Raw genomic sequence first — 17,397 nt, forward strand, 5'->3', positions numbered from 1 at the left:
CACTAAAAATCTGGCGTCACTACCTTTATGGGGCAACATGTGAGGTGTATACAGACCACAAGAGTTTGAAATACTTCTTCACACAGAAAGAACTGAACATGAGGCCGTGGAGATGGTTAGAACTGATAAAGGATTATGATTTGCAAATTTTGTACCATCTAGGAAAAGCTAACACCGTTGTCGATGCACTGAGTTAGAAATCGATTGGAAATTTAGCCTGTTTACTCACCGGGCAGAAAAAATTGCTATGTGACCTTGAAAGACTTGAAATTGAGATTGTTTTGCGTGAACAAAGTGGAACAATAGCCGCTATTTCTACTCAACTAGCACTGATTGAAGAGATTAAAGAGAAACAGCAACAGGATGACTTCTTGAGGAAGATCATCGAAGAATGGGAATCCAAACCGAGGCCGGATTTCAAATTTGAGAATAATGTATTGAAATTTCAGGGAAGATTGTGTGTACCGAGTGATTCTGAACTGAAAAGAAGAATTTTGCAAGAAGGCCACAATTTAAAACTGTCTATCCATCCAGGAATACGAAAATGTACCAAGACTTGAAACTGAATTTCTGGTGGCCGGGAATGAAGAAAGAGATTGCTAACTTTGTGTCGAAATGTCTTCATTGCCAACAAGTCAAAACCGAACATCAACGACCCGCAGGCTTACTGCAACCCTTACCGATACCGGAGTGGAAATGGAAACATATCACTATGGATTTTATTGTTGGTTTACCTCGCTCCAGTAAAGGTATGGATTCAATTTGGGTTATTGTTGATAGACTGACTAAATCTGGTCATTTCTTACCTGTCAAAACAATTTATAATGCGGATAAATTGGTTGTAATCTATATTGATGAGATTGTTAGATTGCATGGAGTGCCTGTGTCCATTGTTTCTGATAGGGACTCGAAGTTTACATCGAGATTCTGGCAAAGCTTACAGACAGCATTGGGTACTGAACTGAGACTGAGTAGTGTGTACCATCCTCAGACAGATGGCCAGTCAGAAAGAACCATCCAGACTCTGGAGGATTTACTGAGAATGTGTGTTCTTGATTTCCAAGGAAATTGGGAAAGCCATTTACCGTTGGCTGAATTCACCTACAACAACAGTTTTCATTCAAGTATTGGTATGGCGCCTTTCGAGACTTTAAATGGCAGAAAATGCCGATCTCCGATTTGCTGGGCAGAAGTTGGAGATGGGCCTTTGCTTGGGCCCGAGATTGTACAACAAACCATAGAAATGGTGAAACTAATCCAACAGAGACTGAAAACCACACAAAGTCGACAGAAAAGTTATGCGGATGTCCGAAGGCGAGACAGAGAGTACGAAGTAGGTGATCATGTTTTTGTAAAAGTGACACCGATGAAGGTCCAGGCTCGTTTTGGAGTCAAGGGTAAGCTAGCGTTGAGATATGTCGGACCGTATGAGATTATTGAAAAGATTAATCCGGTGGCGTATCAAGAAGCGCTTCCTCCTAAAATGGAGCATATGCATAACGTGTTCCATATTTCAATGTTAAGGGATTACCTCCGAGATCCTTTCCATGTGATTGAGCCTACCCGTGTAGTGCTAAGTGATGACTACACTTATGAGGAACGGCCTATTCAGATTGTGAATAGACGGATCAAGCAGTTATGGAATAAAGAGATTCCGTTAGTGAAAGTTGAATAGCAAAACCATGGTGGCGTGTATGCCACTTGGGAAAGGGAAGACGATATGATCAAGAAATATCCTGAACTGTTCCCACTGAATCCTGTTTTCTTCTAGAATGAAGGTAACTCGAGTTTGGAGGACCAAACTCTTTATAAGGAGGGGAGACTGTGACAACCCTCACCACTGATTAGTGATAATCTATGATTAAGCATGTTAACTGTCTGATTGACTGAAATTCTGAACTGATTGATTGAGTGTATTAGTTTAATGCATGCCTATCTGTTTGACTGCTAAATTATCTGTTCGTGTATTATGTTTAAACTGCAAATTAAAGGCCTTATCGGCAGCTGAATCCGAAATTGATTAATGTTTTATGCTAATTGGAATTCATGTGATTTTATGGTATATTTAATTGAAATGTGATTGGGTATGATTGAATTAGATTTAATAATGTTAAATTACAATAGTTGAACTTATTTACCTTAGTGCCATTAAGTGGACTTTGCTAGACCAAGTGTTTAGTCTTGCTTTACATGTGTTGGCCTCACTTTTCATCATCCTTCTTGAGAGACCAAACGTGAGAGAGAGCTAGAGAGTTGGAGAAAAGCTTGAGTTCTTCATGTTTGCTTGGAGACTTGAAGATTTTGAAGTGAGATTACATAATTGAGCTTTCATTCTTGTAATTAGAGACCTAAGGTAGGACATTTACCTTCTTGTTTGTGAATTCAAGTTAGTTCTTTCATGGTTCATGGTAGATAGGAGCCTAAGGTCATAAATTGGTCTTAAATTGTTGAATTGAGGCTTAAATCATGTATGCATGTGCATATCTTGAAGTTTAGATTTGTTTTCATGGAAATTATTGCATGCATGTCCATATTATTGTTATAATCCATGAATTCACCATGTTTTTGGAAAGATTGGCTCATTTGATCTTGTGTTTGAAGCTTTAAGTTCATATAAGCTCATGCATGTACATATTCTTGCATTTTGAAGTTGATTTTCATGAAATCTTGCATGCAAGTTTACATTCTTGTTCTAGTTCATGAGTTCATCATGGTTTTGAGTTTAATCTTGCTTTGGATCATGTTTTCAGGCATTAGAATTCACTAGAATTCATGTATGTCATATGTTCTTCATGTTCATGAAAACTTCTTTGAAATGGTGTTTAATTGAACTACCTTTGGGCTTTGATTTCTCAAATTGATCTTTGAAATATGTCATATTATGAGTTTACAAGTGTTTTCCAGAAAATTAGCCCAAAAGGATCGAATTTGATGCTTTAAATGTTGATTTTGAGCTTGGAGGTTCAATCTGGAAATTCCAGAATTTGGACCCATGCTCGAGCGAGGAACTCAACGCTCGAGCGTACACCTTGTGTTCATGCAGTCCGCTCGAGCGAGCAAAGTGACGCTCGAGCGTGAAATGCGTGTATCCAGTACTTTGCATGTGTTTACAGTCCACTCGAGCGAGGGAATGCATGCTCGAGCGAGGACTTGTGTCTCACGCTCGAGCGGGGGTCGAGCACCCGTCGAGCGTGAATTTCACCCATCCAGTACTTTTGCAGTTCACTCGAGCGAGGAAAGTCATGCTCGAGCGAAACTCATTTGTCTGCATGTCTACTCGAGCGTAGAAAGCCACGCTCGAGCGAGATCCCTGTTTTTTGAAAATTCTAAAAAGTGTTTTAAAGTGCATCTTTGCATCCTCATTCCATTCTAGGTATTCTTAGGCCTAGTTTAAGGCATCTTAATGAGGATATTGATGTAGAACTACACCGAGGCAAATTAGGGATTAAGTTATTATTTCCCAACTGTGTAGCTTAGTGTGTGTTTGTTTTGTAACTGTGTAGGGTTGGCATCCGAGGATGCTCTAGCTGCTTATAGCCCAGTGCTTTGTGAGTAACAATGTTGTAAAGATATGTTCAATCATGAATATTTTCTGAATGATCAACTGTACTACTTTCTGAAATGAAATGATATTTCTTACTGAATGAATGCTTGTCCTATTTTCGAACTGTATTCGTAGCATCCATAGCAACTTACTGTTACTGTACTGTACTGCTTATCACGACCCAAACCCGGCCCTATGGGTTTAGCACCGTAACCGGCCAGTAATCCGAGATTACCGAAGGCCTGCAGAACAGTAAAACAGTAAAACAGAGTACAGGGCCTGGCGGAAGCCAATACAGTAAATAAACAATGTCCAATGAGCTGTGACAGTCTGTATGCAAAAAGACTTCTCATTCATTTATACATAAACAGTACAGAACAGTATACACACTATTTACAATCATTCAGACTAGGGACTCAATTCCTGCATAACAGTACAGTAAACATTCGGTCTATACAAAACAGTGAGACAGTACAGAAGGGGGAATTGTAAAACACCCCTAAGCCTTAACACGATAGGCTCGGAACCTCGCAGTGAGGCACATAGGCTGGCTTGACAAAACTGGAGTAACCCTGACGCTCCTAGCCGCGGTCCGGTGCCTGTACACCTACATATATATATGAGCAGTGAGCTAAAGCCCAGTGAATAACATAATGCGTAAAGAGGTTAAGAATAAATGTCCTTACAGTATGAAAACAGTTCAATTAAACAGTATTTCAGTTGTTCAGTCAGTACAGTCATATGTGGTACACCCAGTAGCATAACAGTATAGTAAGCAGTAGGTCTTAAAAGACCGAACAGTAGTGATGGCCATCAATCAGTAAACAGTAGTGGTTCCAACGAGGGAACCGACAGAGAATTCTGTCACAGTAACAGTAAACAGTAGGTGCTAAGGATGCCACAATACAGTTCAGAATATAGGACATACATTCATTCAGTTAATAGTAAATCAGTTCAGAAAACAGTACAGTTCAGTTGTTCAGATGGTAATCATTTGTGAACATATCTTTACACAATCGTTACTCACAGAGTTCTGGGCTACAGTATGCTAGAGCGTGTCTCCCCAGTCGCCAACCCTACACAGTTAACAGATTGAACACACTAAGCTACACAGCTGGGAAAGATAATAACTTAATCCCTAATTTGCCTCGGTGTGTTCTACATCTATATCCTCAGTAAGATGTCTTAAACTAGGCCTAAGAATGCCTAGAATGGGATGAGGATGCAAAGATGTGATCAGAAAATAGTTTCAGAATTTTCAGAAAACAGAGTCCCACTCGAGCGCGGTTTTCCCCGCTCGAGCGGTCATGCAACAAAGGTACATGCTCGAGCGTCAACTTTCCCGCTCGAGCGTACTGTAAAAGTACTGGATGGGTGAAATCTCCGCTCGACGCCCGCTCGAGCTTGAGACACAATCCTCCGCTCGAGCGCCCAATCCTCCGCTCGAACGGACTGTAAAACAGTGCAGAGAAATGCTGGATGCTTGGATTCTCCGCTCGAGCGCCCATTTCCCCGCTCGAGCGGAAGTGCAAAATCTGGAAAACCCAGATTGCACCTCCAAGCTCAAACCAAGCTTTCACAATTCAAAACTCGACCTCTTGGGCTGAATTTCCAGAAAACATTTGTAAACACATAGAATAACATGGTTCAAAGCTCAATTTTGAGAAATCAAAGCCCAAGGGTGTTTGATTCAAACCCAATTTCAAACCAATTTCATGAACAATATGAACATGCAAACATGCATGACTTCCAATCAATTCAAAGCTTCAATTTGATGCTCTAAGGAGCCGATTGATCCAAAAACAAGTTGAAAACATGGACCATTACAAAATTATGGACATGCATGTACCTTTTTACCATGAAATCAACTCACAACTCAACAATTCAAACATGCATGCATGAAATGAGCTTCAATTCACCATGTATGAACTAAAACATGACTTAGCTCTACAATTAATCATAAACCATGCATGAATTAGCTCAAACACAAGAATGAGAAGTTGAAATCCTTACCTAAGTCTTGAATTAGGAGACTAGGAGTTCAAATATGCAATCTATGCTTCAATGACCAAGCAATTCTTCAAGTTTCCAAGCAATTCACAAGATAGAACTCAAGTCCTCTCCCTTTCCCTCTCTTGGTCGGCTAAGGCTCAAGAAAGAGCTGATGATATGTGTATGTAATGAGGCTAAAAAATGAATCAAGTAGTGGCCACTAAGGCTAGTTTGGTAATTAAGTCCAAAACTCTTTAATTAGCTTATTTTAGTCTAGTTTAGTCATACCTAAACAGCTTTCAGATAAATATACCATAAATTCACATTAATTATGATGATCATAAAACATCAATCAATTCCCGGTTCGGCCACCGATAAGGCCTTCAATTAGCAGTTTAAACACTAAAACACGAACAGATCAAATAAACAATCAAACAGATAGAATACAAATTAACATACATACTCAGTCAATTCAGTTCCAGTTTTCAATCAGTCAGTTCAGTACTTTAATCAGTTCAGTTATCAGTCAGTTCGGTACTTTAATCAGTTCAATTATCAGTCATAATCAGTTCAGTTTGACGGTAATCAGTGTTTATCGGTAATCAGTTGTGAGGGTTATTACACTACTACTGTCACAGAGATCTCTGTCAGTTCTCATGTTTGGAACCACTATTGTTTACTGATATAATGGCCATCAATTGACTGTTCGGTCTATTAAGACCTACTGTATTGTTTTCTATTGGATGTACCACTTATGACTGCTATGATCGAATAACTGTTATACTGTTCAAATAACTGTTTAAAATACTAAAAGAACATTCATTCTTAACCTCTTTACGCATATGCTATTCACTGGGCTTTAGCTTACTGTTTATATATATATATATATATATATGTATATATGTAGGTGTCCAGGCACCAGATCGGAGCTAGGAGCGTTGGGGTTAAGCTCCCTTTTTGTCAAGCCAACCAACGTGCCTCATTGCGAGGTTCCATGTGTGTCCAAGCAAAGGCTGTTTCGGGGAGTTTTAGTTTCCCCCTTTCTGTCTCTGTATTGTATAGACTGTTTAGACTTGTACTGTACTGTTACGGTAGGGATTTGGTCCCTAACCTGAATGTTTGTATATGCATGTATATACTGTTTGGTTCTGAATGTGAATACGTATGAAAGTCTTTTTGCATATAGACTGTCACAGCTCATTGGACATCTTTTATTACTATTTTGGCTTCCGCCAGCCCCTGTACTCTGTATTACTGTCTTTACTGTTAAGCAGGTCTTCGGTAATTACGGATTACTGGCAGGTTACGGTGCTAAACCCATAGGGGCGGGTTTGGGTCGTGACAGTAGTACCACTACAAGAAATTAGCTTTTTAGGGACAAATTTATTCCATCCCTAAAAGTGTAATATTTGTTGGGAAAAACTTTAGCCAACCAATTTTCTCCGTCGCGAAGTTTGTCCCAAATGTCCTGGCCGGAAAAGTCAAAAAATGACTTTAGAGACAAAATTTTGTCACTATAAATAGACTTTTAGAGACAAAAATATGTGATTGTAAAAAGTTTTGATTTTGAGACGACCAAAATTTGTCTCTAAAAGTCTAATTACAGTCCAACAGGCGGAGTAGTTATGGAGACAAAAATTAATTTTTGAGACAATAGAAATTGGTCTCTAAAAGTTTAGTTTTTGGGACAAATGAAAGTGGTTTCTAAAATTTTTAGTTTTTGGAACAAATGAAAGTGGTGTGTAAACGTTATAATTTTTTTGAGACAACTAAAATTGGTCTCTAAAAGTTTGATATACATATATATATATATATATTGTAACAATTACTCTAAAAATACTAGTATGAACATCAACTTATACTCCTTTCTTGATTTCTCAACAACCAAATAGAAAATATCAAACATATCACCAGACCATCTGTTCATCTCCAAATTAAAATTCAACTGCACGAAAAAAAAAATGCTTATCACATTCGAAAAGGCTTAATCAAAAGATATTTCAATAACAAACAAATACTATGCTCTGATTCATTAGTATGTAATATCTTGATTGTATATCATAAACTGACAGAGATTTCAAAAGTATCATTTCCAATTTATAAGGCTAGTGTCATAAGCATTATTTGTAGCATTCAATTATTCAATGAACATATTGTAATTGGAGTTATATCTACCTACATAACAAAACTCAACTCATCGCATCTTCTTCTCAATAGCTTTATTGAAATAGCATTCAAAATCTAGCAGAGAACTCCCAATCTTCAAATCGACGCAAGCTTGCAGGACCTACATAGAATAGGCCAAACTCTCAAATAAATTACCAATTAAAAATTATTCAATGATAGATTAATTTAATAAATTGCAATTTAAAGATACAAACACCAAAACCTGAAATAATAAGTAGCACAGAGATACTAACAGCACAGTGATGTATAACTTGTACTAGCATATACTTGCAATTCAATCATATTAATATCCTAAGATTCATCAGATTTATTGAATGAAATAAATATCAATTACTCAAACATTCTGAAAAGATGACTTACTAAGAAGAATCAGTAGAGGGTTCTCTTCGACTGATCTGCTGCATCAAGAAGTCGACTTTGGCATTGTATTCCGTGCAATCAGACTCCAAGATTTGAATTCTTCCCACCAGCTCCTCATTGATTCTTCATTGCTCTTCAGCCTCCCTTGTAGCAGCCTCATTATCCCTCTCGAGTTGGGCACGGGTAAGTTTTCCAGATAATGTTGTACTTGGTTTTCAACCACGCCCTAAGCCTCGTATGTAGCCAACTTTTTGTCCAAATACCTCAATAGAAAGTTGCTCATCGGATATTAGGCAAGATCCATCTTCAATAGTTTTCTCCTGTCACTTTTCAAGTTTGTACTACAATATTCATTAGTGGAGATAAAACTAAGTATCCATCCACATTTTATTAAGGATATAAGGAATGAAAGTACATAAAGATTGATGTCTTAAATGTCTAATCTCAGCATTAGCATGCACCCATGCCTCTTTTTTCTCACTAAAATGCGTCTTTTTGTACAACTCAACAAGTTCATGTTCCTCTCCAGTGGCACGATCTCGCTATGCCATTTATAGCACACATTAAACCTCAATATAGATTACGTTGTTCAATTATAATTGCAAAACATAAATAATAGATTCTATAATTAATACCTCAATCATATTGCACTTTTCTGAAGGCCTTCGAGCCAACAGTGTAGAGGACTTTCAACTTCTCCCGATTCAATTTGTTCTTGCCATATCTCACCTATTATTAAATGCATAAGTCAGAGTACAAGGTAAGAGGAATTCCCAAGCCTATTTAGATTATTACAAGGTAAAAAAAATTCTGATACATTTGCTAAAATTTCATGGAAGCAATTCGATTTAAAAAAAAAATGCCTAAATCAACTTTCAAGCAAATAGGGTTTCATTTCACTCTATGAAAGCCGGAAAAGGCTATTCAGTGACACCTAGACCTTACTTCTGCTTAAGCTAATTCTACCCCAAAAAATAAAAGAACTGATGCCATTTAACCATTAAAATAAAAACAATGTAACATAATTTTTGGTTGTACTTTTTAAGGTGTGACCCTCTTTGCATCCAATGAATATAAACTATTCTCGGAGTTTTCACTATTTATATCTTTAAGTAATGCAACTTTTTACAAATGAAGAAGAAAATGAGACAAATGTTTTACCAACAAAAAGGGAGGACAAAAAATAAAAGAAAAAGAAGATGAAATGAACCAAATCTGAACAAAAAATAGATAAATAAAAAGAAGATGAAAGACCAAACAACTAAGACCAAACCTATCAAAGCACCCCCTTGAAAAATAACAATAATATTGATAATTTTATAATGCCATGTGATAGCAGCTCAAGAAAAATATTCCATCAAAATATCTTCTTCTTTCTGTAGAAACCTCCCGATAGACACGTCAGTAGAGATGTGTGCTTTACACAACATCATACACAACTACACAAGTCTTAGCATTCAAGGGACACATATCTAGTCTACATGTTCGGTCACAACGAATGGGTTTCAAAAGATCAACAACTTCATGTCTGCTTCGGTCCTAGACTTGATCATTATAGAGTCCACCTCATAATGTCATTATGCTGCAGTAATTATATTCTACACCAGTGTTACAAATCCCATATTATATACGCTAGTTTAACGATAAAGCAGTGTTGAGAAGGGACAATAACATTTCAGTCAAATTCCAGCTTGATCAAGTCTATTTTAGGCGTACTAGAAAATCTCATCCAATTTCAAGCAATAGCAGTATTCCATCCAGTACATCAAATGTTGCTTTATATATATATATATATATATATTTGTAATTAAACAAAACTTTAAGACTTCTTTCTTTTCATCCAGTTTCTAATTGTTACCCTAGTTAAGCCTCAACTAAAGTCTAATAGTGTTCTACAAGTGCAAAACAGAGTTTTTCAAAATGCCCTGGTCAATATTGGTGAAGATAGTTTTTTTATTAGCTCCAAATCAGTGAATAATGCTCTAGAACTATTTCAAGCAGGTTTACAGAGGCTAAGAACAGGGAAATGTTCTTCAATATTGTTTTCTTAATAAGTAAATCCCCCTTTCATTAATAAGACCTTGATTAATGTTGTAAGTATCAAACAGTCATGCTTATAGGCCTTTGTAATGTTAGTTAAAAGATCATGACCAAGATTATTGTTCAAATGTTGAGACCTATGACTAAGTTACCTTATAGTCCTTGTCAGACCACTTTTCGCACAAGAACCTCCACACCTCTTTTTCCATATTTTCAGGTGGATCTGCAAGGGCAGATTCCATTGTAGGGAAACTTCTAAAGTGTTGTCATAGGTCATGGCGATAGCTTTTATACCAGTCGTGCATCAAATTGAGGATAGATTCGATAGCATAGGGTTCATTGGTAAACTTAAAACCTTCCTATCATACCAAACAATAAAAAATTAAAGCACATTAAAAAAAGAGTTTTGATGTATAGATAAAATAATAAAAAGCTAAAAGGCAAAGTCAAAGTCTCCTCTGCCCAAGTTCATGCTATGTTTTACCATTTTAATTTCTTAATTTCTTAAGATTCTATCTTTGTAAAGATTATGTTCCCACTGAAAAGGACACAAAAGATTATGTATTACCATTTAAGAAGAGGAAATTGCAGGGGAAATAACTGTCCAAGAATAATTTGGGAAGAGGAAATCTAAATCTCAACAGTTGTACCACTTACCTGAATGTATGCAATCAATATTTCTTTATCCTTTTCGCTAATATCAGTCCACGATGGCACATTTTGTGGGGCAAATTGCCTAGTGACAATCCCTAATTCACAGGTAAATTTTTCAAATGCTTCACCATATGATCGTCCACTAACCTTACAAATCTAAATAGGCAATTGCACCCCTTGATTTTTTAGCTTGGCCAATTTGAGGCATTATGACTTCCCACGTCCTTTCTTACCCTTGGATGTGCCTACTAGAAACAATGAAAAAGTATCATGTTAATATATAGATTAAAAAGAAGAGACCACCAACCAAAACAAAACATAAACTTAAAATATTTACAAACCATCATTGTTGCAATGTGTGCTAGAAGTATTTGAGTGTGAAACTTGTGACGTAACTTCATGTATTGATTCTGATGTAAATGGGTGTAGCGTAGATGATCGAACTGATTTAATGGATGCATAGGGTCTAGGTGTTGATTGAGTGGATGAGCGAATTGATTTAGTGGATGCATGAGGTGTAGGCACATGGTGTGTAGGCGCATGGGGTCTAGGCACATACCCTGCTCATCCTCTACCTTTTGTGGACATACCTGTTTAGAAGCTAAGGGTATATATATCATATATTTCTGCATTGCATATAACCAGAAATTAAGCAGAATCATGAAGAATCATGCAGTGCATTCTTCCATTACATAAAATATTGAACTTAGATATAAAATAGAAAACCCAACAAATACCATGGGAATGAGAAGAGCCAATATGAAAAATAAGGCAGTACAATATGTTAGAAACATTTATTAACAGATTGATGGCTTATTCATCAAGTCACAAGCAAATCCACAAAATCAGATCTTTCACAGTTTTGAATACAAAAAAATGATCTAAGAACACTAATTTATTTCCAAATTATTTCCAAAAAACCATCCCAACTGTTCTAATCATTTGTATTTACAGTACTAGAAAGCACACTAATTTTTCTTTTTCTTTTTTTATGTCATAATGCCACTTCAATGAACAATTGATGTGTGAAATACAAAAGTTCAAAAGATGCAACACAAATGATAAAACCACATCAAGTCACAATCAATTCCCATTCCAATAATGAAGGCAAGATCCCCTCTGTGCATGTCATGAAGTTACAAAGTTAATTATCTAAAAGTTCCAAAAAAAGTGTACTTGTAAACTTAGAAGAGGTTGATAACTCATAGAAAAAAAGGGGGCATTTCCAACGAAATCAAACAATATATACAGAATTTCAAAAACAACCATAAAGCCGTAGAAAATTAAATAGCAGCAAATTTCATTGACTAACATCACTATCATAATCAATAATATCATCATTGACTTCATCATCTTCAAGTTTCTCCTCATGGAATTCGCCATCAATATCAACACATCATTTTCATGTCTTCTTTGCATAATTCTATGGGTTGATCATACATGTGCACTATATTTCCAAGACCAAATGATTCAAATTCTTGGTATGGTTCATCATTGCCTTTTTTTTTCTCTTTATTCTCTTTCACTAGAATGTCATATATTGCCCGAGGTGTTATTCTTTGTACAACTCGATAATTGTTGCCAAATTTCATGTCCTTCATATAAAACACTTGTATAGCTTGGCATGCTAGGACAAACGGTTCATCCTTGTACCAAGTTCTAGTGACATTCACACTAACTGTCTCGACCCGAACCCGCCCCTATGGGTTAAGGCCATAACCGGCCAGTAATCACGAGATTACCTACGGCCTCAAACCAAATGAGGCAAAACTCATCAGAGTAAAGGGGCCAAACGAAAGCAAATTTAAAACTTTGTCCATAGAGTCGTGCTTACATGCACATCATAACATTTCATACATACGTATGTTAATAACTCACAACAGAAAGTATAGTAACATAAAGTTCTATACAGACAGGATCATTCAAATCTAAGTCAGCCAAAACAAAGCTATATACAGACGTACACCAAAGTCCTCGCCAACATGACAAAATAACATAGAATGGTAGAAGGGCGAAGACGTGTCTCGTGCGTGAGACGCAAAGGCTGACTCTTCAAAACCTTAGTTGTTCCATACAGACTTCACTGGGGTTGGGTTTGGACTTCTTTTGGCTCACCTACAAACACATGAATGAGCGTGAGCGAAAGCCCAGTGAATAATATCAAATAAAGAATATACATTGGAACAATACACATCAAATGGCCTTGGGCCCAATATATATTTCTACTAATACATACATACATAGACATATGTAAGTTAAGTAACTGCGGTTCCAAACATATCATACGGCCTTGGGCCCAATTCATTAGTGTCAAACTGTTATTCGTGTCAAACTGTTATTCGTGTCAAACTGGCCTTTGGCCTTTTCAAACTTCCATATCAAACTGGCCTTTAGGCCTTTCAAACTTTCATATCAAACTAGTCTTTAGGCCTTTCAAACTTTCATTCATGTCAATCTGGCCTCTGGCCCATTCATGCATGTCAAACTTTCATTTGTGTCAAAACGGCATTTGGCCCAACCATTTGTGTTAATCGGCCTTCGGCCCAATCATTCATGTCAATCGGCCTTCAGCCTAATCATTTATGTCAATATAACCATTGTCCACCAAACGAATCAATGAACTTATTGAACTTACATAGAAGTAAGCAATTTGGACAACAACATATTTCAGATATTAGTTATTACTCACCGTGATCGGCTCGTGGATTTGCCCTGGAGCTTGACCCTACACATCATATAACACATATGGGTCACAAACGATTCAATCCGTTCTTTAATTCACATATTCCTCTTTAGGCTTCATTCTTATCTCTTTAACTCAACTATAATGCTTAATGCATGCCTAAGAGTGCTTGCAAGTGAAAGAGAACGAAAAATGAAACGTAGAACGATCACACAAAATTTTCAGAAATAGGGTCCTCGCTCGAGAATGAACTTACCCGCTCGAGCGGACCCATGAGGTCTACAAAAGTACTAGTTATGTCATTTTTACGCTCGAGCGTGGAACTTGGACGCTCGAGCGGAAGTCCGTCTTACATAGCTCCCCGCTCGAGCGTGGATTTCTCCGCTTGAGCGGATATCATGGTCTGCAGAAAATACTAAGAGCACGAAATTCACGCTCGAGCGACGGTTTCCCCGCTCGAGCGGACATCAAATTTCTGGGTTTTCCAGAATGTGTTCTTGAGCTCAAATCCGACCTCCAAAGATTCCAAACTCATAATCTCAGCTCAAACTTCACATATTCGTGTATTAACATGGTACAAACACTAAATTACAACATAATGGAGCTCAATTTCACAATTTAACCACATGCAAGACTCAAATTACCTCAAACTCAACACCAACATGCTCAAATTCAAACATTCAAGCCTTACGCCCCCATGATTTGTACATACATGTGGGAGATGCTCATCATTCACAACTTAATTGGTGAAGAGGTGACCAAAACATGAGTTTCAATTAAAATTGCACATGGATTATACATTTTTATGTTCAAACATGCAATTTCAAGGTACTTTCTCACATGCATGTGCATATAGACTACCAAATCAACAAACCAACTTGATTTCATCATGATCAATTCATTTTATGTTCCTTATCACCATTAAACTTGAATTCACAAAGATTACAAACTAAGATGCACAAATTTACTCACCTAGGAGCCTTACTCTTCCCAATTTATGATCAAATCTTAAGTTAGACTTCAAATTTCCAAGCCTCAAGACCAAAGTGGCACAATCCTTCCTTCTCCCTCTCTATAGCCGGCTCCCTCTCTAATTTGAGTCCAAGATCAGCCAAAATGCAACTAAGGAGAAGAATTGAGGTTTAGTGCCTTTTTATAACACTCTCCACTAATTCATTATAATAATAATAATAATTGGGCATTAATTCATTAATTTAATCAACTTAATCTGGTCTTAATCAATTTTTCAATTAAACTTCACCGTAGGCTCTAAAAATTATGCCAATCACAATGGCATAATCAATTTCGGGTTCTGTGGCCGATAAGGCCTTCAATTTAATTCCCAAAGCAGATAAGCAAACAGATATTCCTTAGGTGAACAGATAGAAATTCAAAATCACACATTTTCACATAATGGCACACAAAATCATATTAAACATATGATCAAACTCATAATAAAGACCAATTAGCTAATTACGGAACAGGGTTATCACACTAACATATTTATAATCATCAAATTTCATTCCATTTTTTTCATTGCCAACATCCCACCAATTACACTTAAAGAGGAACACCCGATTTCTCCCTAGATATTTTAACTCGACTATATCTCTAACAACTCCATAAAAATAAATAACTTCTCCTTTATGGTCACCCTTAACAACCACATCACTATTTTGAGTTTTTCGGTTCATGTCACGATCTTGAGTGTGAAATCTGGTCTCATTGATAATGCAACCACTGTATTGTGTCACTCAACTATCAGGACCTCGGGCTAGGTTCATAAGTTAATTGGAAGCGTCCATGGTCCCTTCAAGTTGTTGCTTTGTGACCTAATTCTATTTATGATGTGAAATGTATTAGCATATACTTAACTACATTATTTAAATGCACAAATAAGGTTCAAATTTTATAGCTCTTACGTATTTTAGAAACCATGTATGGAACTCTGATTCTAGCCTCTCTTGAACATTCCTTAAACCTTGTCTCTTAAGTTCATCTATGTACTGCCTATAAATTATTACACAACATTATTTGACACACGTAGTTATGAATGTAGTAGAATTCAAAAAGAATTTTTTTCTAGTGAATATGATCATATGGTGGTTTACTTACCACACATACGGTTGAACTTCATCACAATTATTCAACACATACCATCGAGCTTTCTTTAAATTTTTACATTCAACACATCATTAACTGCAGCTCCTATTTCACGTTCTTTTGCTTAAATACAAAAATATTTCCATCTTGTGTAGCTTTAATAGGCCGACCATAATTCCACTTTGGTCTATTAAATTTTGTCTCACCTTCGTTGAAGTACATAGAGTGTCACGCCCCAAAATTTAGACAATTAAATATTAAATTAGGACTAAACCCCAATCAATAATCTATCATCCAAATCCTAGGGTGAAACAAAATCTAAATGCTCTTGTTTCCATAAGGTTTAAGTAAATTTCAATGCTCAAAAAGATTACAAGGGATTAAAAAAAGCTAACAAAACGCCAACCCAAACCATCTACCATAATTCATAACTATCTAATACCTCCAACATTAATGTAACAACAACTAGTCAAAACAACTTAAATAATGTAAAGTTGAAAAATAACCCACAATGCCAAATTGTCAAAATACTAAGGTCATAAAAAAAAAAAAAACAAAAACAAAACAAAAAAAAACAAAACAAAACTAATATCAATCCTAAGCTCAAGAAAAACAAAAAAAGTCCAAACAACATGTCCAACAACTATAGTTATTTCTCGTCACCACCGTAGTCCCAACTAATCCTACGAAGGAAACTCAGCTACTATCAAACAGAACACACCCGAGATGCCAAGAGACAAAACGGGTCAATATACAAGTATACTGGTTGAGTAAAAAATTTGACACCCACGTGTCCACCAGACACAAATAAAAGTACATTTAATACTTGTTACGGGACAAGACAAGTAGTTCCACCTGTACCGAGACGAAGGGATAATGACACTCTATGGTAACTCGTTCTGAGATCAAATTGAAAGACCATGGCCGCCCCCTTCAACTGATCAAACAAGTCATTAATTCTAGGTAGCGAATACTTGTTCTTGATAGTCACATTGTTCAGCTCTCTGTAATCTATGCACATGCAAAGAGTGCCATCTTTCTTGGAGACAAAAATCGCGGGTGCTCCCCACGGGGAGTTACTTGAACGTATGAACCCTTTCTGAAGCATCTATTTCAGCTGCTTCTTCATCTCTACAAGCTCTTTAGGCACCATTCTGTATGCCGCTTTAGAAATAGGTGTAGTTCTCGGCACTAGGTCAATGCTAAATTCTACTACCCGTCGAGGTGGAGGTCCAGGTATCTCCTAAAATACATTTTCAAATTCACGTACAACATCTACCTCACTAATATCCTGCATAGGGATTTCTACCGAGCACATAAAACTCATCATTACCGACTCTTCTCCATCGCTAGAAGTGTGGATAAGCCGTGGCATACTAGAAATATCTATATTTACAGTCCTTTCAGCACAATCTAGAGTCATAAAGTATTTTCACAACCAATCCATACCCAAAATAATTACAAACCGCTCAAATCCTAAAACAATTAAGTCTGCATAGAAGACTCTACCCGCAAAGTCAATCTCAAAATCTTTACACATCTCATAAAGAGTAACTGTCCCTCCTAAAAGGGTCTCAACACGAATATGTCTAGATAAGGAGGAAGTTACAAGGTGTTCTCTTTCTACAAACTGTCTAGATATGAAAGAATGAGAGGCACCAGTATCAAAAAGTACTCTAATGGGTTCTTGGAAAAGATTAAATGTACCTTGCACTTTGTCATTTCCTGGCATCATTGTAAAAGCCCTAGTGGGAGCTGCCGGACCTTGTCGTGCCTGCTATTTCTAAGGGCAATCCTTGATTACATGTCCTAACTGCTGACACCCAAAATACTT

The sequence above is a fragment of the Camellia sinensis genome, chromosome 4 (assembly GCF_055761805.1).
Source record: "Camellia sinensis isolate YWXY chromosome 4, ASM5576180v1, whole genome shotgun sequence".
Lineage (NCBI taxonomy): Eukaryota > Viridiplantae > Streptophyta > Magnoliopsida > Ericales > Theaceae > Camellia > Camellia sinensis.